The sequence below is a fragment of the Mustela putorius genome, unplaced genomic scaffold (assembly GCF_011764305.1).
Source record: "Mustela putorius furo isolate JIRA1106 unplaced genomic scaffold, ASM1176430v1.1 tig00537248_pilon_pilon_pilon, whole genome shotgun sequence".
NCBI classification, from domain to species: domain Eukaryota; kingdom Metazoa; phylum Chordata; class Mammalia; order Carnivora; family Mustelidae; genus Mustela; species Mustela putorius.
This window is the reverse complement of record NW_025422387.1, coordinates 1954813-1979064: the sequence shown is the minus strand read 5'-3', so window position 1 is coordinate 1979064 and position 24252 is coordinate 1954813. Positions and strand designations below refer to the sequence as shown.

Genomic DNA, 24252 nt, shown 5'->3' with positions numbered 1-24252 from the left:
CATCTCATCTCAGCCCAGTGACTTCTAAACTGGGGTCTTCGGGCACACACAGAGTAGCTTCTCTGTCCTGCTGTTTCAGAGTGTGGTTCTGTGGAAGTTTCTGTTCCATCTGAGGGGAGCAGAGTAAAGGACCCCCAAATGTGCCACTTTGCCACGTGGATTACTTCTGAGCTGAAGCGATTAAGACCTAGCAGACTCAAGAACAACTTTTACCTCCGCCTTGACTACCTATAAGAATTTAGATCAAGAGTTAGTCCCAGAGACAGCTTTTTCTCTGAAAGACTGATCCGCGTGGCCGACTCCTAATCACCTGACACTTCCCCAGCCCCTGGTCCCGGGAGCCAGTCTCCTCGCCTCTGCAGCCCCATGCCCTCTCCCCTTCCTCTGCTCAGGACGGCACATAAGCCCCAGCCGCCCCACTGGCCCTGAGTCTCCTATCTTGGGGGAGCTCCCATACTTACAAAATGAAATCTGTTTTCCTTGTGTTAGTCTTCCTCATGTCAATGTGGTTATTAGACCAGAGAACCTAGAAGAGAATGATCTCATCTAGAGATAGATAAGCTAGAGGATTATCTGGCCAGAGAACCTAGGAGAGAAGAAGGGAAGTTTTTCCCACCCCTGCAGATTACAAGGAGGACCCATCCTGTTGCCGGAGGAGCCATCTGGGCTGGGGGACCCTGCACTGTGGGGCCGAGAGAATCCTGGCTCTCCCCTCCTGCCAGCTCTGGGACCCTGGTGAGCTTGTCCACATTCTTCAAGCTAACTTCCATTTCCTCGTGCACCAAGTCACTTGGGAACTTGGCGCAGTGAAATCATTGTAGATTCTGAGGCTATGCCAGGCACGGTTCTAGGCAGAGGAGTAGGCAGCAAACACCACGTGGAATTTATAGCATCGTGAGTGCGGTCGTACTTTTAGTTCTTTTTATTTATTTTTTATTCTGTTATGTTCGTACAGTACGTCATACAGCACATCATCAGTTTTTGATGCAGTATCGGTGACTCATTGCTCGCGTATAACACCCAGGGCTCCATGCCATCCGTGCCGTTCTTGGTACCCGTCCCCGGGCGGCCCATCCCCCACCCCCATCCCCTCTGAAAACCTCAGTGTGTTTCTCAGAGTCCACAGTGTCTCATGACCTGTCTCTCCTTCCAGTGTCCCCCTGTCCATGTCCCCCTTCCTTCTCCGAATGTCCTCCGTACTCTTCCTTATCTTCCACCCACGAATGAAACCATACGATGATTGTCTTTCTCTGCGTGGCTTGTTCCACTCAGCAGCATCCCCTCCGGTTCCACCCGTGTCGATGCAGAAGTTGAGTGTAGGTTTCTGGTTATCTGAGTAATACTCCATAGTGTACATATGGACCACATCTTCCGTATCCATTCGTCCGTTGAAGGGCATCCCAGCTCTACCCACAGTTTGGCGACTGTGGACACTGCTGCTAGGAACATTGGGGCGCAGGTGCCCCTTCTTTTGGCCCCTTCTGTATCTTTGGGGTAAAGACCCAGTGAGGTTGCCCCTTCATCTGCAGCTCCTGTTGGCAGTGGGGGAGGGGCCATCCTGTCGACTTGGCTCACGTTCGTGTGCTTAAATGCGTACTGAAAATACATAGCATTGTGAAGGCCATGGATGACGCGGAGATGTAGTTACCAAACTCCGTGAAATAGGAGCACAGGCACTTCTCTATTACTGAATTAGTAACAAGATCGAGTGGCAGGTCCAACGGCTCCTGTAATTTTGCAGTAGTGCTGGGTGTGATTGACGTTTTGAAACATCTGCTGTGACTATAAGATGATAGGAAAATATCTGTACTTCCCACTGGTGATGAAGTCGCCGATACTGCTAAAACTACCACTATGGTTTGTTGCTTATATTTTTAATAGAATCCTGCAAGGGAAATGTTAAAATTTACATTAGAAGTTTGTGAACATAAAAACCCCATTCTTATTGGACCCAAGATCATGAAATCCATCTCTGGATTCCCCAGTGTCTTCAGATCAATAGTCCTTCAAGTGGGGAGATGAAAACTAGAAAGACCCAGAAGGAAAAACACGCAATGACAGGATGTGTTTGTTTTAAGTCAAGATCAAGCAGGGGGCAAGGGCGAGTGGGTCGGGCTGAGGGGGCTGCTCTGGGGTATGGTCACGGAGAGCCTGGCGGGCGAGTGGTGTCCAAGCAGAGAGCTGGAGGCAATGAAGGAAGGAGGAGGTCTTCATCCGGAACAGACCCCTTCCCAGGACAGGGAAGAGAAGTGCAAAGGCCCTGAGGTGGGGGCGTGTCTGCTGCATTTGGGAAACTGGAAAGTGTTTATATTCACGGTGGAGCAAGTGGCAGCGATGGGGGCTGGGTCTGGACAGTTCACACGGGGGGGGGGGCGGCGCACAGGGCGGGCTTACAAACGGGGGGCACTTGTGCCGCCGCCAGTGTGCTGCGGGCGGAACCGAGTATGCTGCGTCTGCAGGAGCTTTGAGGTTTCTGTGGGGACCGAAAGCACTGTGACAGGGTGATGGGTGGCGTCATAAGTAAGATCACTGGGAGGTGGTCATTGCTCAGTCCCTCTCCCCCGCAAATAGATTTCGACTCAGAGACCAATTTTAGGGTAGTGGAAAAACCGGGTGGACAGTGCGGAGTTCCCTCACCGCCCTGTTGCCCAGCCTTCCTCGGCGGTCAGTCCAACCCAGGAGGCGCGGCTTCCTGACGATCCTTCTTTCTAAACCCGGCCATGCCTTTCAGCCTCAGCGTCTCGCAGCCGCAGGCCCCACCTGCAGGTGATAGACTGGGTTTCTCTCGCCGTGTCATTTTCAAGTTTCAGTCTGTGGGTGACAAGGGATGCTGGCATTTTCCAGCTAGGTAACAGGAAACGTTAGAATACTTTTATTTAGGGAGCCTGGGGGGCTCAGTCAGTGAAGCATCTGCCTTTAGCTCAAGTCATGATCCCAGAGTCCTGGGACGGAGTCCCGCAGTGGGGGCTCCCTGCTCCGTGGGGGGTCTGCTTCTCCGCTCCCTCCCTTGCTCTCTCTCAAATAAATAAAATCTTAAAAAAAAAAAAGTTCAGCTGCTCCAGCACCGTGGTGGACCCCTGCTGGAGGTGAGAGCTCTTGTCTCGGGAAGGGGCAGGTGGCCTAGCAGAGGCATTCCGAAGGTCTGAGGACCAGTGTGCTGCCCAAGGGGGGGTCGCTCCCGATCTGTGCGGGGGGAGGACGTCCTTCTCTTTCAACCAGCACGACCAGCCGTATTCTTCCACGTGGCTCCCTGAGCCCTGGACTCAGGCCTTACTTGCTGTGTGACCTCAGGAGAAGCCCTCCCTCTCTCTGGGCCTCAGTTTCCACTCTGAAATATGAGTGTGGACCAGATGGTTTGTTTCTTTTCACTTCTTGTTTTTATTCTCCCAGCGTTTTATATCTGCAGCGTTTTATATCAGCATATCTTGCATTATGAGCCTCTGACTGTAGTTGCCTTCAGGCTGCACACACGCATTTACAGGGCTTCCCTGTTTGCTTCCGATGGCTCATTTTATATGTTGACAACAAGGCGTGCATTCTCCACGCACGTCTTTACAGCTCAACACTTCCCACTAGAGGTCAGCAGAGGGGACCTGAAGCCTTCTGTCTGTCATAGGTCATCATTCCAGGATACGTAATTTATTCCTCCTTCCATTTTATTCAAAGGCTCACACTATTCTCAGGTTTGGGTTTTATTTTGTCTGTCTTTTTAAAAAAGATTTTACTTATTTATTTGTCAGAGCGAGCGAGCGAGCGAGAGCACAAGCAGGGGAAGCAGCAGGCAGAGGCAGAGGGAGAAGCAGGCTCCCCACGGAGCAGGGAGCCCGATGCGAGTCTCGATCCCAGCACCCCGGGATCATGGCCTGAGCTGAAGGCAGATGCCCACCCGACTGAGCCACCCGGGTGCCCCTATTTTGTCTGGTTTTGGTTCTCCCCAAACAGGGACGCCACAACCCACGTATTTCACACAACTTCCTGTTACTCGTGCTGATAATTTTTTCACACCTGGAGATCAGGCAGCAGGATCACAACGTTTGCATCCTGGCTCCTGTTAATTTCTGCCAGGTTCGTTTTCTTGCGAGCAGCATGGAGGATGCAGATTCCTCCCCATCCTTGGCTGTGAGCTGTCACTCTTTGAAAATCTTGCCAACTTGGGGAGTGGTTAGAGCCCAGAGTTCCATCTGACAGGCCCCGCATGCCAAGGGCCTTAAACAAACAAACAAACAAACCACATGTGAAGATCAAGGTCACACAACAGCAGCAGCTCAGCCCATTAAAGCCACTCATGGGGACCATGGTTCGGGGTGCAGAGAAGCCCCAACTTGAGACCCAGATGGTGGGGCACCTAGCAGCCCAGCTTGTGCCATGCACAGAGCCGTGACATGGGGACCTGGTGGGAACATGCAGAGCAATGAGGGCTCAGGTCTGGCGGAGGGCCCTGGGCTGGGGCGTTCTGAGCCTGAAGATCTCAGGGTACAGCAACCACTGGGGCCCTGGGGGGCAGGTGTCATTGTGGCAGCAGCTCCAGGTGGGGAGGGCGGGCAGCAGGGGACTCTGGCAGCCCAGCTCAGCATTGGTGAAGACTGTGGGGAGCAGGTGTGGAGGGGTTTCCTGATGGCAAAATCCCTCACAGCGACCCGCGACACTTGACCCTCATGGCTCTCAGGCCCTGAGGACTGGGGGACGGGGTGCCGCGTCCTCCGCTTTTCCTCACGTCCATTCCGTCCTGTGTTTGGAGTCCGCACTTCCCGGGCTGCTTCCTCCTGGTCCAGAGGCTCCCCAGGGCGATGCTGGTGGTTGTGGTGGTTTGCTTGTTTTTGCTCTTTGGACGCGCAGGCCACCCAGCCCTCTGACCTTGTGCCGCCTTGTGGGAAGATCCGTTGACCGTGTGTCCATTCATTCAGGGGCCTGTCTTCTGTCTTCTGTTGCTCTGTGTCCGCTTTGTGCCCGCGCCATGCCATTTCGGTTATTATTACTGTGATACAGCTGGAGGCCAGGGAAGGGGAAGCCTCCAGCTTTGTTCTTCCTCTAGATGGTTTCATTTGTTTAAGGGCAGTCAGCTCCCACATGAGTGGCGGCAGCGTGAAAACGAGGCACGGGGGCACCATACGCTCTGAGTCACCCGATCTGGCAACGGCCTCTGCCCTTCCCGCGTGCTTCCCTGGCCACCCAGCGTCGGACGCGAGCCCTTACACTACAGTGTCAAGTGGGAATGCGCATGATATTTCCTTCCAGGAACGGCACCAGCTTCCAGCGAGAATGACTGACATGGTCTTCGGGGGGCCCTCCTTTCAGACGGAACCTACAAGAATTGGTGTCCGTGGGCTACGTGCTTAGCGGAAATCTCCAGCTGGGCCCATTTAACTGGGTCCCCTCATTGTCCATCTCTCATTTCCATTCCCAGGATGGCACAGCTGGCATCCGCCCCAGCATAAGTCTGTAGGGAGGGACCCCTTGAGCACAGCAAGGAGCAAGGTTGTTATGAAGCAAACGCATTTCAAACCTTCAGTTCCTGTTGACTTCTGCAACCAGCGGGTGGCATCTTTCAGGGAAGAGTGTGTGATTGTCAGCTTTGACTAGGACAGTGGTAGTAGCGGACACTGCTCAATTAATGGTCCGGGGCTCTTATAAAAGTAGACACACGTCCTCATCGAGGGGCGATCCTTGGAAGCAGTGGGGCTGCCTTTAAGATTGCTGCCGGTTGGTAGGGGGCCAAATACTGTGATTCTGTAACAGAAACCGAGCCGCCTGCCTCGGACAGTCCATCCTTCTGGATTTTAAGAGTCCTTTGTAAAATCAGAAAGGCCAATAAAAAGCCAAAATGAGCAGTTTCCTCCTGTCTTGTTAAAGGCTGAGAGAGACTGGGTTTTTCTTTCAATAAGCAGTAAATACCATCTTCGTGTTTTTCTAAAGAGGAACCGGACTGTATACTTTCCGTGTTATTTTACGGGGGTCTTAAGAAAAATATCGATGGATATTCAACTGTGTGGGGCAGGATCATGGCCACGCATGGCGGTCTGAATTCAAATCACTTCAAAACTCAGTTTCTTGGTCACACTGGCCACATGGCCAGTGCTCAGTAGCTCGACGCTGCCTGTTAGGCCCCGAGGATAGAGCACTGCCGTCTCACTGCACAAAGGTCTGCTGCAAGGCGAAGACACGATGCCGTTGGATGGGACGGGATGCGGGAAGCCGAGCACGGCCTTTTGCGGGAAGCACTTCCATACCTCTGCCCCCCGTCCCGAAGCAGGACGTGAGTGCGGCCAGAGGGCGCGGCGGGATTTCTTGGGATTACAATAACTGAGCAGAGCCTCTGAGTCCGCTAATTGTGGATCAAACAGAAAAAGAAAATACTTGTCCTAATTGTCCTCGTAAGTTTTTATTTTGTAAATGAGGCAATAGAACAATTCCTTCATGTTCTTCGGACATGCATGCTCTCCGGCTCCACCAACCACCGCAGGCTCCCCTCTGGGGAGTAGGACGTGGCAGGAGCAGTCTTGTAACATAACCTCCAGTGACGTGCAATTCACATCAGTTTAAGTTTCTAAGAACCTTGTTCCTTGCCCTGTTCTGCTCCAGAAGAGACAGGTTGAGTTGATTTTGATGAAGGGAACGGATCAACATTCTCTCTTATATTTTCCCTTGAGCAGAGTGTTTTTCTCTCTTTTTTTTTAAACAGCAGGATATTCCCCAGGTGGGTCTTAACTGTTTCTACTCTGCTGCGATGCTGGCTCTTGAGTCACTGTGGAAGGTCGTGGGCTGGGGAAGGGGACAGTGTGCTTTGCCCTGCCCCCCCCCCCCAACACCCCCGGTTCGGACCCTCAACCTCAGACATGAGTCCACAGAAGACGACCTGTGCTGTTCTGTGTTCTGTCCTGAGGCGCCCCCTGGGTTTCGGGCCCTCCCCTGCACGTTGGCACACAGAATTAGCGTCGACACCTGCTTTACCTTGACAGCTCCCAGGGCAGCCCCGGGGGGCAGGAGGCCTTTATGGGGGCCGGACGTCAACCCCAGAGCAGCCATCGGACCCCGCTGGGCACCAGCCGACTTACAGTTTCCACGATGTATTTAAATAACGTCTTTACTCCAGGCTCGATTTTTAACAGTTTTACGCCTTCCCTCTGGAGTGTTTTCCCTCCGTGGTGCCATCTAATCAAGTTTTAAGCTTTAATTAAACAGCTGTCATTTGCTTGGTAGTCCTGTGGCAACCCGATGTTTTATTAAATTTTAATCCAGCTCAAGCTGGGGGAGATTTCTTCAGACAACAAAGGCATGCCATTAACAGGGTGTGCTAGAGAAGAGCAGAGCCGGCAGGAGTGCAGGGCAGGGGCAGCGGAGGAACTGGAGATAAGCTGGGAAGGAATTATCAGGAAGCAGGGGCGCGTGTGGGTGAGTTCCGGGGGGGGGGGGTGGACAGGGCAGAGGCTGGAGACCAAAGGTTACACTGGCCTGTTCTCTGCCGTGGCCCCACTGCCCCTCCAGCTCCCGTCTCTGCCTTGTCCTCCCTCTGGGTCTCCAAACCTGAGCCTCCTCCCCGCACATCCGTCCGCACATCCGTCCGCGGCTGTCCGTCTCCGCTTATCTACGCGTCTAACCTTCACCCCCTTTCATTGTTCCTCCTTCCGTCCCGGGATGAGCCCGCGGAGGAGTGGGTGACTGACAGCAGGGATGCTCCCGGGTTCTGGAGGGAGCCTTCCCTCCCCTGTGATAGAAATACCTTGCTTGTGAGCAGAAATAGCGTCCCCAGAGACGGTTTTCCCTGGTGTGTGTTCATGCCACCTTCACGGTTGGGCCAATGGCACACAATGCTGTGCCTTTATATAGTTTCTTGTTTTTCTTTAAATGAATTCACCTTTTAGACTTAAAACAAAAACAAAAACAACCTCCCCCGCCACCAAAACACCTTAATTTAGTGACACTGCAAGTTGCCAGTCCAGAAACATGACTTTTGTGTACGTTACATTTCGTAATACATGTGAAAATGTAGGGGCGCCCGGGTGGCTCTGTTGGTTAAGCATCAGACTCTTGATTTCCGCTATGTAAAAAGTAAAAAAAATAAACCAACAAATTAATTAATTAAAGAAATAAAACGACAAGCCAAAACCAAAGGTAAATCCATCTGTGTGATGCATTGTACTTGGCTCAGTCACCAACTCGTGAGGAGAGCATGGAAGCCCAGTTGAGGATGCTTCCCCAGGCTCGAGCAGGTCTGGGAGGAGACATCTCCTCCTTATTTGAGGCACCCTTCAGTGGAGGCCTTCGAAGGCAGCCATGCCTCCCACTGGAGAAAGCTTTGGTAGCCCACATACCCAAATGGACAATTTCAGAAAACTCGATTTCTGCTTCTGACAAGCTTAAGCGAGGGTCACCTCCCTGGTGGGCAACATCACTGCCTAGCACCTGACCCCGTCACACAACACCTGTACCCTCCAGCCCACCTGAGTGTCCCCCCGCCGCATGGGGTCCTCTCCATGGGGCGTTTCTCACCGCACTTCTAATAGGACAGATCGCTGAATAGTGGAAAATTCTTATACGCTGGTCTCTATTAAAAAGTGGGCAAAAATGACAGACCTCACTCTGTCCCTCTGCGCCAGGATTCTGTCTCATTCCAGCTCATGAAAGTGACACTGGGCGATGGGAACACACTCTTCCAGAGAGCATTTGGGGGTGCTGAGGGCTCAGGGAATAGGATGACTGGAGAAACAGGTGAGGAATGTAAGGTGTTTAGCCATCCCCGGCATGGAGTCTTTGGCCAGAGTTTTAGGCGTGATTTCAAATGTGACTTCACGGCTTTGTGGCTCTTCAGACTTTGGCAGGTTCCACTAAATCTTGATGCCTTAACATCCTTTGTGTGGCCTGGACATGACAGTGGTCTAGCTGAATCCACCTACGCACAGGTTCGCCCTGCATCAGAGTATGCAAGGCAGACCCACCAAGCATCAAACGAAGCTCTGAAATTCCTTAAATTAAATTTCACTCCCAAGGATTTGGGCTCTTTGAGACTCCAGATGCAAGAGTTAATTCCCCTTTATTCTCCTTGCATTTGGTTGTTGCTTATTTCCTTGGGTCCTTAGGGGCCAGACGGGGTCGAGGAAGTTTACGGGGGTATAGGAGGAGTCCCAGATAGATTTTGTTTTTCTCTCTCTTTAATTCTTAGCACATGTAATTGAATGGCCACGTGTTAAATGTGTAAGTCATTCGCTCCCTTCTGGGGGAGGACCAGGGAAGGCTGCGTTTGTAAAAAAAGACCTCACAAATGTTTGACTTGCCCTATGGACTTCTAGGTATTTGTATGTGCTTAGGTTTTTACCTCACCCGAATGGAAGCTTCATGGGCTCTAGGATTGGGTCACAGGGGAGGGAGGAAAGAGGAAGGGAAGGGGAAAGGAAAAGCGGAAAGATCCGATGATGACATGAGCACCTACATGAGTTGTCCCATGCTAGATGTTTCCTGGAGCATCTGAGAATTCCTTCTCACTGGAGGTGATCCTAGAAACATGGAGCCTCGATGGTCAAGTGGGTTTTCGGTGGGTGGGGGCTTGGACCTCGGTAGTTAGATACCGTGATCCAGGTTCTCTCTGGTCCCCACGGAGCGCCTGTAATCCAGAGAATACGGAACCTCCGTCTTCACAGAACCTCTACTGCATAGTGTAATGCTTTCTGCTCTTGGTAGCAGGACGTAGACAAGGGTATTAGTAGTGAGACTTTCTTGTTGGCCAAGCCCCGTTAGATGCACGTCAGCCGAGTCCGCTCATTTATGCCTCCAGCAGGACTTTAAGGTAAGGAATGCTACTAGCTCAGTTTTACAGACGAGGAATCCAAGGCTCTCAGGAGATAAATGACTTCTCCCAGGTCTTCTGGAGTCAGAGTTCCCAGCAGGAAGCTCACCCCGAACCTGTGCGTGATTCCTCCATCATCCTTTGGGACTGTGGAGGACAAGGTGAGAGACCCGGCCCCACCGCTCCCCCATCAGAGGGGTCAGTGGGCCGAAAGTGAGCTTTGCTGCATTTCTAACATGCTCTGGTTTTCAGGCACACCACCTTAAAGACACATTTTCTTTTCGTTGCCAAGTTTCCTTGAAGATCTTCCCAGGAAGGATGACACATGCATTTCCAAAGTGGTGATCTTTTCACACCTCTTTTTCTGGTGAAGGGAGGGGTTTTTGCTTTTATGGGCTAGTAAATGACACTGTGCCTAAATTAGAGCTCCTTGGACTCCCAAAGCCTACCACTCATCATTAGCAGGCCCTTCACTCATTTCCTTTTTGAAAAAGAAATATAGAAAATTCTGTGCTGGCCCAGAGACAGTGCCCACCAACTTATCTTGGCCATAGTTGCATCCAGGCCTCTGGTTTCTGCTGGACTAGACAATAATGAGCTGCTAAAGACCTAATAAGAAGATGTTAATGTGTTTAAGACTTCCTGCTCCAGGGAAGCCCTTTGTTTTTGAGTCTGGTTTGTGAGCGCTTAAAGCAGTGTCTTCTGATGGATGAGCTGTTGTATGGAAAATTAAAATGTCCCTGCTCTTTGCTCAGCAATGTGCAGAAAGCTGGCTTCTAAGGGAGAAAGATTTTGGCTTTGAAAGAGCATCTGCATCCCATGGGTTAAGGCCCCACACTGAGGAATGAGCTCCTGGAGGCTGGGTGGACAGAGCGTAAGATGACAGGAGTGTGTTTTCTGAATGGGATCCCCTAGAGAGGACACTTTGAACCCCAGGAACCCAGACAAAAGCCTTGCTAAAGATTTAGGTGGAGAAGTCACAGACAGGTGTGGGAGGCAGGATCCGGCAGCTCTCACACAGGTCCCAACATTAACTAGACTATTTTTGTACAAATGAGGAAAACTCAAATCGCATTTTGTTACGCTTAAAAAGGACATTGGTTGGATCATGGAGCTGATGTGGGCTGGTGAGGTTTATGGCGAAGCTGGATTCAGGGCTTGCTTAGGGCTTGCTTTCTCTCTGTTTCCTCCTCCTGATTCCTCGGCGCTGTCCTCATTCGCTGTCGGGCTCCACTTGAGCCGGGACCCCCACAGTATTAGGGCTTACGTCATGTTATCTTTGAGTCCAGAGGGAGGAGAGCCTTGGTTCCCAGCCATTTCAGCATGAAGCCCTTGCTCTTGGGCTCGGTGTGAAACAGCCGCACCGTGGCCACGAGCTGGAATGTGCTAGCCGGCCAGACTGAGCTTGCGTATCCAGACGTGGGACTACGAGGAGAGCTCAGCAGAACACAGCCACTAGGGGCACGCGCTCTGGGCAGGCCGAGAATGACGGACATGGATTGAGCTCCCCAGGAAGAGTGCCTGTGAATGTTCCCTTTCCTCTAGGAAGAACACAGCCAGCAGGGGCTGCTAGAAAGCCCACTATGGACAGGCACCGTGGCGGGTCTCCAGATCTCCATCTGCTAACGACTGGAGAAATGCTCTACACCGCCCAAGACTGACGGAAGGTCTCACTACATAACACATCACCCACAACTTAGCTACTCAGGAAAATATGCATGTATTAACACAGACTTCGAGTGGGTTAGGAATCTGGGAATGGCTTAGCTGCTCTGGGGAGTTACTCCGTCCCGTGAATCTCTTCAAATGGACAACTTAGGTGTTCTTAAGACACGACAGCTGGATTCCCCAGAGTGAGCGATTTGAGAGAGACAGAGACAGACATAGAGAGGGAGGGAGTGAGAATTCACAGAGACTTCAGTGCCTTAATTTCAAGGACACACACTGTGACTTCTGACATACTGTATTCAAGAGAAGCTACTCAATCCAGCCCACCTTCAGTGAGAGGGGGTCATTCTCCACCTGTTAGAGGGAGAAGTGTTGAAGACTTGTGGACACACCTTAAAGAGCTCACCACAGTCTACCTTCTGGCCCCAGATGATGTATATTCCTCCTCTATGCAAAATACGCTTACCCCTTCCCAAGACCCAGAAACTCACCCTTCCAGAGCACCGGCTCAAAATCCAGGACAGTAGAATCCATACCAGACGAGGGGTCCAGCGTGACCCATTAGGGAATCATATTTGTCCCACCAAAGGATACCCCGTGTCCTGAGGGAGACCAGGGATTTGGAGTTAGACTGACTTCAGTTCTGTTCTTGGCTCGGTTCTCACTGCAGGGGACTGTGATCGTGTGACGGGCCGGGCACAGGCAGCCACAGGGACCGCCTGTGTACGTAAGAGTGTCCGCGAGGGTGTGTGCTGATCAGACCCTTCCTGTGTGCTAATGTCCCAGTGCTGTTCTCCGTGCTGCTTGTGTTCTAAGTCATGTGGCCTTCCAACGACACTGTGGGGAGAATACTATTGGGAATCCTGTTTTCCTGGCTCGGGAAACCGGTGCATAGGAAGGTGGATGGTGTGCCCCAGGGGACCCAGATGGCAAGGGACTGAGGTCGGCTGTGAGCTCTGGTGCCTGCCGAGTTCGTTTCGCCAGTCCCGTGAGCGGGCACCCTGGCCTTCCACAGAGTACAGCCCAGAGTGAAGAGTGGTGTCACTTCTTTCGCGGGCACTTCTGTTTTATTTTCTTGCTCTGGAATTCTCCACCAAATAACTTGTTTTAAGTACGATCTGACAGTTTTGAGTTAACTGTTTGTCAGAGCTGGACACGTCTCCTCTTCTTTCTAAAGCATTGCAAACAGCTGAGTTTATATTGGCTTAGATGCGGAATTAAGGAACACACAAGATCCGGCAGAGAAGATCCTGAAATCTTCCCTTGTCAAAAAGCATTTGCACCGCCTGCGGCAGAGAGGAGAGAGGACGCCTCTCTCTTATTGCTCCTCGAATATACAGGGAGTTTAGTGACTTAGTGGCTTTTTATTGATGCATATCACTTAGATCATGTGGATGCTGAGAAGGTAGCTCTGGCTTTAGGAGCCGGAGGAAACATAAATCATAGCTGAGCTGAGAACCCCATGAAATGATACAGCAAGAGGAGATTTTGGATTTACGCAGCTCAGCCATTAAGCAGGGAAGAGATTTTCTCTTCTAGTTATCGTCAAGTGGGAAAAGCAGCCGGCAAAGACGATCGTTTCCATCCGTCTTCTTTATTCCTTCTGTTCTAATTACGTCTCCTAAACTGCTGTTTGGATTTACCATGGAAGTAGCTGGGCCGCTGGGGCTGGGCCACACTGGTGGGGGCACCACGCACCTTCGTCCGTAACTCCTCTTCACGCTCACGGCGTGCGTCTGCCTTCTGGAAGGTCACCTCTCCCAGATCAGTCAGCGCGGTGACAAATCAGGTGTCTCTGTGTTACGGACCTTTGCTAAAGCCCTGTTGTCCCGACCTTACGTGATTCCCCCCCCCCCCAATTTAAAGCACTGGCCCACATTCTGAATAAAGTCAACTTCGAACACTTCCTCTGGCCAGCAGCTCTGCTTGTTAACCAGGGGTTTCAGCCTTGCCACGGCCCAGGAGACATGTCACCCAGCGCGGGGAGGCGAGTAAATCAAATAGGGCCTAACATCCTTTGAGTGTATCGTTCAGTGAACACGTGGGTTACACTCTTGATGTGCACAAACATCCTAGACATCCATTATCTGAGAACCCACTGTGGGGCTTGCGTGTCCCGTACCCCCCATCCACAGCCCCGCGTGCTGGTGATCACAGGACTTATGGGAAATTGCAGATTTGCTGGCTACAGTTCTCCTTCCCAATACTGCAGCCTTTCCCGGGGCAGAAGGAACTGCGGCCTGGAGTATCGGGTCCCCACCAGAAATTTGTGATGCCTTAAACAAAACAGTTACATTAAGCTTCTCTGGACAAACAGAACTCATACACTATATGCAGACAGATAGAAAGAGGTTTGTTATGAGAGATGGATTCATCAAATTATGCAGGCTGAGAAGTTCCGCGATCTGTCCTGTGCAAGCCAGAGGCCCAGGAAATGCTGCGGATTCAAAGGCTAATCTTGTCCAGAATCACCCTCACAGACACACCCATAAATAATGTCTGACCAGCTGTCGGGGCGCCCCTCAGCCCAGTCAGGCTGACACATGAAATTAACCATGGCAAAAGTGTATTAAAAATAACCTATTACAGAGTCTGCCAAATGGTAAGCCACCAATAACCGTTAATAATCGTCCCTATGATTGCACATTCTTTTCATACAGATTTCTTTCTTTCTTTCTTTTTTTTTTTATAAAAAGATGGATAATAGGAAAAACCCGATAGATCAGGGCGTCACCTCCTGCTTTGCTCTATTGGTGCCGCCCACCTGCCGTTAGCCAACCACCGAGCATCTCTGCCTTCATTTTACTCTTCTGCCAAAAAGTGGTGGCAGTATCTCGCCCGGCCACCTCACGCAGAAAAAATTCTTATGGCCCCTAACCATCTATGGAATGCAAGGGGGCTTTATCTCCCCGTATAAGTAAATATGTGCCATCCAGGGCTTGTAACGAGCGACCGTTACAACTGTGTGCCACTGTGTCTTCCCGCGGTTGGACAGCAGGGCCTCCCCCAACACCTTGCCTCTCCCCTGTGGCCAAGATCTAGGTCCACATCATATATTCAGAGAGCTGGTAAATCTAAATGAGAATCTGTCAGTCTTCTTACTAAGAATTATTGGTTTAAAATTTTCCAATCCCCCCCCCTTCTTTCAGACGGCTCTTCCTCACCCCCCACCCCCCAATTCTGAAGCAGGACAGATCAGAGACTCAGATTTACCACATATCTTCCAGGGGCTTGACACTCTGGGTGGGTTGCTTCATGGGAAAGTCATACTAATTATTTATAATGAGTAATATTGCCTTGATTTTCTGGACAAGGAGATGAAGGCTCAGAACGGCTTCGTGTCTAATGGAAATGGATCTTGATTTTGGATTTACCTTACTCTGGGATATGTGCTCTGTTGGGTGTGTGGTGGAGGCCATGATCCATTCCATAACATTTATAAAAGACTTAGTGGATTTCAAGGATTTCTCATTGGAGTTAGGCTGTGTTCTTTGTGCTTTGGAGATGATGGCAGGTACCCAGCATCTTTCCACAGAAGGCTGAAGGATATGGTACCCATGGATGCTGTGGTTAATCAAGATATGGTACCCATGGATGCTGTGGTTAATCAGGATATGGTACCCATGGATGCTGTGGTTAATCAGGGTATGGTACCCACGGATGCTGTGGTTAATCAGGATATGGTACCCATGGATGCTGTGGTTAATCAGGATATGGTACCCACGGATGCTGTGGTTAATCAGGATATAGTACCCATGGATGCTGTGGTTAATCAGGATATGGTACCCACGGATGCTGTGGTTAATCAGGATATGGTACCCATGCATGCTGTGGTTAATCAGGATATGGTACCCATGCATGCTGTGGTTAATCAGGATATGGTACCCACGGATGCTGTGGTTAATCAGGATATAGTACCCATGGATGCTGTGGTTAATCAGGATATGGTACCCACGGATGCTGTGGTTAATCAGGATATGGTACCCATGCATGCTGTGGTTAATCAGGATATGGTACCCATGCATGCTGTGGTTAATCAGGCTTTAAAATGACAATTTGACTCCCTGGAAAAGACTGGGCAAGAGCAAACACTTTCTTCTTGGACCACCCAGTACACCAGAGTCATTCTCTTCACACAGCAATCGCATCTTACTGTTGGCCGAAAGGAAACAGATGGCCAGAGACTACCGGGACCTCTCCTTGCTAAAGAAGACATCCTTTTTGTTTGGATCAATGGGAATCTACTTGTGTGCATTGTTCACTGGTCCACTGAAGAAAAATCAGCAATTTGCACTAATCTATAGAACGTTAGTGACGGCGGCCTGTCTCACAAAGCCCCAAAGCTCGCAGGAAAGTAAACAGCCACTCTAATCGAAGAGTGCGATATTTGGAGCTCAATCGATAGGACCCCATTTCTAGTCTGAATAAAACATGAAACCCTAACAGAGTTATTTCAGAAAGTCAAGTCTAATGGGCCCTGTAGTTCCCAGATTTAACTGTAAAGATCGGCTGTAATGATCATAAGAACAGGGACAGACGGGATGAATGAAATGCATTCACCGTTGGTTCTGGTGCGGGCAATGTGCACATGGAAATCCATTGACCGGAAGCAAAATCTCCCCTCTTTGTAGGGCCAACACCGATTCCCCACAATGTAGATTCTCCTCGATAGGGAGAGCAGGGCACCGGAACAGCCTTCAGGATTAGCAGGAAAAGTGAACGAATCCAGGTTCCTAGCCTCCCAGAACAGTTGGGTAAGGAAGAATTTATCCGCCAACAGACATGGGGGTCCTCGTGGTGACAGTTAGAAGAAGATGACCCACGTCGGGGTTCTTCCTCTTTCTTTTCTATGCAGCAGTTTTATTTCCCCAGACGAACTAACTCTTCCACAAGGAAGATATTGAGGCCAAATGCACAATGAGGTTCTTATTTGTGCAGACTTAGAATAGGATGAAGTAAGGCATTTTAGTACCAGTTCCAGTTTGAGCTTCCTGGGGAAGAGCTCTCACCCTGCTTGGGCTCCGAGCCTACAGCCCAGGCCGGTTGCTGGCAGGGAGAACTGTCGAGGGCTGGCTCGAGCACCCGCTGCTCTGCACGGGGATCCATGCCTGGCCTGCAGAGAGTGGAGGCACTGGCAGGCAGTCACAGAAAATGAGAGCCCTTCTGCAAGGGTTTTTGCTCCAGAAAAACAAGTTGCAGACGTGAAGCGGTTTCCAAGCTTAGCCACCGATGTGGGAAATTAAGACACAAAGGCATTGACTCTAAGTTACTGGAAACTTTTTTGAGAATTCGGAAGTGGAAGAAGCATAAACGTAGAATTGGTTGTTACTAAACTCTATGTTGATGACTTAGGGCAAAGTCTGAATTTGGTCTTAATGGTTATATGAGCGTGAAGTAGGTAGAGAAAAAAGAGTCTCCTCTCGAAGGAACAGATTTATTTATTTGAGAGAGAGAGAGATTGAGAGAGCACAGGGCATGAGTGGTGGTGGTGGTGGGGAGCGGACAGAGGGCGAAGGAGAAGCGGGGTCCCCTCTGAGCAGGGAACCTGATCCTGGGCTTGATCCCAGGATCCTGAGATTCACCTGAGCTGAAGGCAGCTGCTTCACTGACTGAGATCCCCAGGGTCCCCAAGGAATAGCTTTAATAAAATCTTGCCTCCGTGGCAGGAGTGCACAGATTACAGGGGGCAGGTCAGGGGGTGAGGTGGGGAGGGCATAGGGGCCAGACTGGGACAGTCACATCAGTCAAGGGTGGACTGTATCCTGTCACCACTGGAGAAGCACTAGGGAATGTTAATTGGGAGAAGATCTTAAGAAAGTCCTGGAAATAAATGAAAGTTGGCAGGATGTGGATTGGAGAGGACAAGAAATCCTTGAGAGGTTTCTTTCTTCTTTCTGAGGAAGAAAAATCCACTGGAACACTCAAGTGGGGGGGGGGGAAGAAAAAGTAATTATGGGATAATCCGGTTGAAAGGTTAATGACCCAGCAGGACGGGAATGATGTGGTCGCCACAGGTTCTGGGGCCTTTACTTGTTTAAATGTAAACAAGTGCCTTGTTGGCCCAGAGCTCCCCCTCTAGGCCAACAAGGCCCCAAAAGACCTTCCTCTGTACACATTTCCTTGGGGAGGGTCTCTCCATGCCACCGTCCAGAATCACAGAGGGGCTGAGATTGCAGCAATCTATCTTCCACGTTTTCCAGGACTGCTTACAGAAGACACGAGACTCCAGGGCCAGAGACAAACGACTCTGAGTCCCAACACGCTGCACGTCTGCCTCATTTCTCCCTGTGCCCCGTGACCCCCATAGGCGGGATGCAGAAGGGCCTCTGTTTCCATCAAGGAGCGGAGCTCATTCCCCCTACGATGCTCCTCCTGTCACACTAGACAAAGCTTATGGTTGTACGTGCTAGCAGTGGAAACATGTCTAAAGGACCCATACCCACTTTTGCAATGCGGAGGATATGGGGGGGGCTTGGCAATGAAGGGAAATAATTTAATAGCTAACACACTCCTCAAAAGACTGGTAGTCGAACGAGGTAATTCTCTAAAGTGAAGTCAAATGGTTTGGAAGAAACCGATATCCTTTTTAAAAATAATACTTGGGTGGGGTTTTTCAGTATATACCTTCACGGATAAGGCTTTAGCCTTTGATTCAAGAAAAGAGAACCAAGTCGATTTAAAGGGAATTCTTAAGAAGCATTAAACTGGTATTAAAGGTGGTGCCAGATATGGAGATGGTCAGGAATACGGCATACAAATGGCCGAGGTTTAGGAATAACCACAATGGTTGAATGAACTCACCTTGAAAGGAACTCAGTTTTAATCAATGGGGCTATTTTGCTTTTATTTTCATTATAATTATTACTAAGATAAAGGATGCTAAAAAGACACGAAGTAGCTGAGATTGTAGCGTCGGGCAGCCAACTTGGGATTTAGGTGTGGAGTGAGGGAGACACTACAGAATTGGAGCTCTGTGCTTCCTTTGCCTCCTTTTGGAACAGGGACATGTATTCTTGGTGGACAAAGGAAGCGGCGCTCGGATGGGCACACAGGATTTCAGTGCACAAGATCAGACAAAGCACCCGAACCTCTTTCCTGGAGAAGGCTCTATCTCTGTGTGTTCTGCAGGCTATTCTGGGCCTTGACGTCACCCAGCCTGCTTGCCTACTCTAGCATTTAGTGGGGCAACCGGCTTCTTTGTGGTAGGCGGTGCTGGTGACCTCCTTCGACAAGGATGCCCAGGGGCCATTAGGCATGGGTGTCCATATATTAAAAATGATTACTGTGATTGTGAATTGTACTTCTCTGTGATAAAAGGGAGAATCGATAACTAATTCCATTTGTAAAGGAATAAAAGAGCATTATGCAGGCTGCAGTCTTGTTCCAATAAAACTGCTCTGCATCGGCTGCGAGAGGCTGTTATTTAGGATATAAGGACTGTGTGTCACACCATCTGTTTGAGCGATCTTCATGATCTTCCTCCAAGGAGGAAGTGCTGTATTCCTGGGGATTCTGCTTAATTGTCCATAAAGAAGATATCCTCAAGTCAACGGCATCTTCAGCATGATGGATGGCTCGTCCGTGCAATGTGTCAAATGGTGTGCTTTCAAGAACAACTCACTTAAATCATTGTTTCCCCAAGCCTGGTGCATATGCCACTGGAGGTCTGTAATGTGGATTTTGTTGGTATAGGGACACGCTTGTGTTTTTATTTAATATGTATTTGAATATGTGTCAGAAATTAGTGTAAGTACAACATGAAATCAATGGCTAAGGGAAATGAGTGCTGGGATTATAGGTATGTGGGCAGGTGTGTCCATGGATGTCAAACTTTGGCACGTAAACATTGCCTTTCATCTCAGCAGATGGAAGGAGAGAGATCGGGTCACGAAGCAGCAGCCGAGTTCCTCACTTTCTAAATTTAGAGCACCATACTAGGCTGTGTTCTTTGCAGTGTCACATAAAAATTGTGAGTGATTTCTAATATGTGGACATGGCCGAAATTGTGACAGAATCACACGAATAACCAATTAAGAGAGGTCATTGACTTGCATTTCTGTGTGGTATGGAGTAATCACTTTATCCGTCCAGCCACCCATCTACCCATCAACTCATCCGCCCATCCTCCCATCTATCTGTCCAACCATCCATCCATCCATCCATCCACTTGTCCATCCATCCATCCATCCATCCACCCACCTGTCTGTCCAACCATCCATCCATCCATCCATCCATCCATCCATCCATCCAACCAACCATCCACCCACCCACCTGTCTGTCCAACCATCCATCCATCCATCCATCCAATCATCCATCCATCCACCTGTCCATCCATCCATCCAATCATCCATCCATCCACCTGTCCATCCAACCATCCAACCATCCATCCATCCAACCATCCATCCATCCATCCACTTATCTGTCCAACCATCCATCCATCCATCCATCCACCCACCTGTCTGTCCAACCATCCATCCATCCATCCATCCATCCATCCAACCAACCATCCACCCACCCACCTGTCTGTCCAACCATCCATCCAACCATCCATCCATCCACCTTTCATCAATCCATCCATCTATCCATCTACCCACCCACCCACCCGTCCATCCAAAAGCACAGGATCTGTTTCTGCCTAGATCCTAAGGATACACAGGTGATTAAGACATGATTTGTGACCCTGAATAGTTCACACTGTATTAAGAGAGACATAAGACCATTTAAAAAAATTCCCTGTAAACATGGGCACAAAGCATAGTGGGACATAGAAGAATCAAAACCAGAGAGCTAGGGAAAATACACAAAGGAAGTGCCTTTGACTCCAGTGGTGAATTTGCGTGGGAGCTGAGCAGGCAAACAAGGTTAAGCAAGGATGGCATTTTGGACAGTGAAGCTCGTATCAAAAGTTGGGGCATGTAGGAATGTGGTATGTGATCCATCTTTTTGTACTTGAGTGCAAGGGAGGGAGGTTGTATGAGGTACACATTGGGAGAAAGGTATCGGCAGCATATGAGGCTATACATATGGGTGAGGTCTTCAGAAACTTTGAAATGTGTGTTGGAATTTGGACTCTATTTGCGAGCCCAGAATGGCAGAGATGAGACACGCGTGTGGCCATCCTCGCTAGCGTGTGCTCGTGGCAGACGTAGCTGACCAGTCCCAGTGCTGCTTCCCGTGAGCGCGCATTCCTTCTCAAGAGAGAGCTCTCTCCAGCTGCCAGTGGAGATCGCTTTGACATGCAAGTGGGGTGAAACCCACCTCCTGTTTCTGGCAGAGCGTGGAGCTGGAAGGAACTTGTAATAAGGACTGGAGTGTAATGCAAATGAGGCCAAGATGGGTGCTCCGAAGTTTTTACACTTAAGCAAGTGAACAAACTAATAGGAAAAAATGAAATCGCCGCATCAGTGCCTTTCTGGTGGAATCAAAATGGCCCAATCAGGGGTTACAAAATGATGATTCTTGAGGCAAAGATAGCTTCAGATCTGCATTGTTTGCTTTAGAAAACATTTGATGATTTTTTTTTTTTTCTTACCGATAATGAAAAACTGGGAGAGTCTCAATAGGAGAGTCTCAATTTCTTGAAAACATTAGATTTTTTTTTAACCAATAGTGAAAAATAAAAAGATTCTCAATTTCTTGTTTTTCTTGAAAAATTTGAAAATTCGCAGGCACTGTGTCAGCATTCCCATCTGGCGACAATTAGGCCCATCTGATCAGGGCTGTCCTCCTGGTGGAAGCAGACTCACTCCCGCTGGCCGCAGTGGATGGCGTCCTCTCACACTGATCCCAAGCCTGCTTCACGGATTCCTGTTATTTGCCTGGACCATATACGGATTTTTTTTTTTTTTTTAATTTTAGCTCCTGCTTATGTGTCCAACAGTATCTCATGAACTATTCCTAGATAGTGATGCTGGAAAAATTATGGATAAATGACATTTTGTAAATCGGATTTTGAATTCTGTTACAGTTAGATGAATTTGAGGTTTTGTTTTTTGTTTGTGTGGTTTTTGCTCATGCAAATTCAGGTTTTCCCATATCTTAGCCTTTCAAATGAAGGGATTCTTCAGTTTTGTTCTGAGAGGATAAATTCTCAGGCTGTGTACAAGAAGACAGCCGTGGATTCTTACCAGCCCTTTTAATAGCAAACACAATTGAACACAGCAACTTATAATAAGGCTTTCATTTCTTTTGCATGAAAAGAGGCTTAAGATTTTCAAAGCTGGGGCACTTGCGTGGCTCAGTTGGTTAAGCATCTGCCTTCGGCTCAGGTCATGATCTCAGGGTCCTGGGATCATCTCAGGGTCCTGGGATCAAGCCCTGCATCGGGGTCCCTCCTCAGTGGGGGTCTGCTTCTCCCTCTCTCTCTGCCCTTCTCCCCTGCTCATGCTCTTGTGCATACTCTCACGCTCTCGCGCACTTACTCTCTCAAATAAGTAAATAAAATCTACCCCAAAGATACAGATGTAGTGAAAAGAATGTTCATAGCAGCAATGGCCACAGTCGCCAAACTGTGGAAAGAACCAAGATGCACTTCAACGGACAAATGGATAAAGAAGATGTGGTCCATATGCACTATGGAGTATGATGCCTCCTTCAGAAAGGATGAATACCCAACTTTTGTAGCAACATGGACGGGACTGGAGGAGATAAAGCTGAGGGAAATAAGTCAAGCAGAGAGAGTCAATTATCATGTGGTTTCACTTACTTGTGGAGCAGAAGGAATAACACAGAGGACACTGGGAGATGGAGAGAAGTGCGATGGGGGAATCTTGGGGGTGGATGAACCGTGAGAGACTGTGGACTCTGAGAAACAAACTGAGGGTTTTGGAAGGAAGGGGGTTGGGGGGTTGGTGGTGGGTATGAAGGAGGACTCGTAGTGCATCGAGCACTGGGTGTGGCGCATAAACAATGACTTTCAGAACACTGACACACAAAAATTAAATTAAATTTTAAAAAAATCTTATAAAAGAAAAAAAAAAAAAGATTTCCAAAGCTAGTTCTTATCCTGTGGTTAAAACGGACTGTGTTTGGGATTCCATGTCTGTCTCAGTCAGTAGAGACATCCGACTCTTGATCTCAGCGTTTGAGTTCAAGGCCCACATTGTGGGTAGAGATTACTTTTTTAAAAAAAAGAAAAAATAGGATGTAATGACAATGCCTTGAAATGTTGGCAAAGGTGCAAATTTTCAGTTATGAGATGAGTAAGTTCTAGGAACTGGATGTGCATGTGATGGCTATACTTGATACTGCCTTGTGTGTTTGCTTTTGGTCAGGAGAGTAGATCTGAAGTCTTCTCACCACATGTGAATGCGTGCAAACACACACACACACACACACACACACACTAACTATATGAGGTCTTGGATGTGTAAACTTGTAATCATTTCACAATGTACGTAATGTATGCATGTATGTAATATGTGTCAAATCATTGCACCACAGACCTTAAACTTTCACACTCCTTACTCGTCAATTCTACCTTGGTGCAGCCAGGAGAAATGTCTTGAATCAGAAATCGGGGAGGTAGGTTGGGGAGCGAGCAGACATGGAACAGGTGGGGGTGAATGAGAATTGGAAATCTCTTCAAATGAAGTAATTTGAATTTATTCGTGTCTGCGGCAGGAAGAAGAACGTTCTAGAAATAGCTCCTGAGAACCTGGGGATATAATGCACTTCGGTGTTTTCTTCAACACAAAACCCTTCTCGCTTGTCGGTGGGCACACTAGCAAGATGAAACTCTGAGTCCTGACATCCGGGACAGGTTCCCATGACCCCTGGCTGCTCCCAGAGCTGTGCTCAGGGTGGGGGACGAGGGGCTCCTCTCTGGGGGTGCCCACAGTCCCCCGCCCAAAGCTGCGTCGTTTGGTCTCCACGCTGTCAGCATCCGATGCTTTTCAGATATCGGGAACATGGTCAGCTCCTCCTGCTTTCTGTGCTCCTTGCAAGTCCTGTTATCATTTGCTTTTTACAATCCTGGACACAGTAAGGAGGTTTTAAATCCCTCAAACGTGTTCTAAAAGGCAGCTCCCAGCTCTGTTAGTGTGACCTTTGCAGCGCCCCGTGACTTACGTGGTTGGCCATTTGTCTTCCTCTTTTTTAAATAACAGCAACCAAAGGAAGGGGTGGGAAGTTGAGAGCCCGTTCTGGTGGGGACACAGAAGGGTTACGAATGCTCTTCCACTATCACCCGACAGCCTTTGGCATTTCAAAGGCCTGACGGGGTTTTATGGGGCTTCAGGCTGTTCCCTGGAAACCTGTGTAGCTACAAATCTAGGAGGACCTCACCTCCCCTGCTGTCACCTACCACCTACCGGTGACCTTGGAGGTTGTCACCGGATACCCCCCTTTCTCTAGGGAGGAATGGCATTCTCTCTCTTGGAGAGCCTTTGATAATATACTTTGGAGCCAATGAATGTCCAAGTCACTGGGTTTTTAAATTTTTATTTATTTATTTTTTAAAATATTTTATGTATTTATTTGAGAGAGAGCATGAGAGGGCGGCAGAGGGAAAGAAACAATCGGGCTCTCCGCTGAGCAGGGAACCCAATGCGGGGCTCCATGCGGGGCTCGATCTCATGACCCTGGGATCATGACCCGAGTCTAAGACAGACACTTAATCGACTGAGCCACCCACGTGACCACCAAGTCATTAGTTTTTTTCAGCCCACTTTGTAGAGATACCATGAGCATGCAGTAAGCTGTACGTGTGGCGTGTATACAGCCGGAGGAGTTTGCAAAGAAAGGACGCACCCTGAAGCTATCACCCCATCCTATGCCATAAACGCGGGGGATGCTCAAGAGAGTCC

At 49.2% G+C, this 24252-nt stretch overlaps 1 long non-coding RNA gene across 1 annotated transcript in view; it reads left to right on the top strand.

The window, feature by feature from the left end:
- The window catches only part of LOC101678958, a 52917-nt gene extending 28983 nt beyond the window's left edge, over window positions 1-23934 (top strand). The window contains exon 4 of the long non-coding RNA XR_199459.3: window positions 23069-23934. This is a non-coding gene — a long non-coding RNA (uncharacterized LOC101678958). The remainder of the gene's footprint in view (window positions 1-23068) is intronic.
- The last annotated feature ends 318 nt before the right edge of the window (window positions 23935-24252 follow it).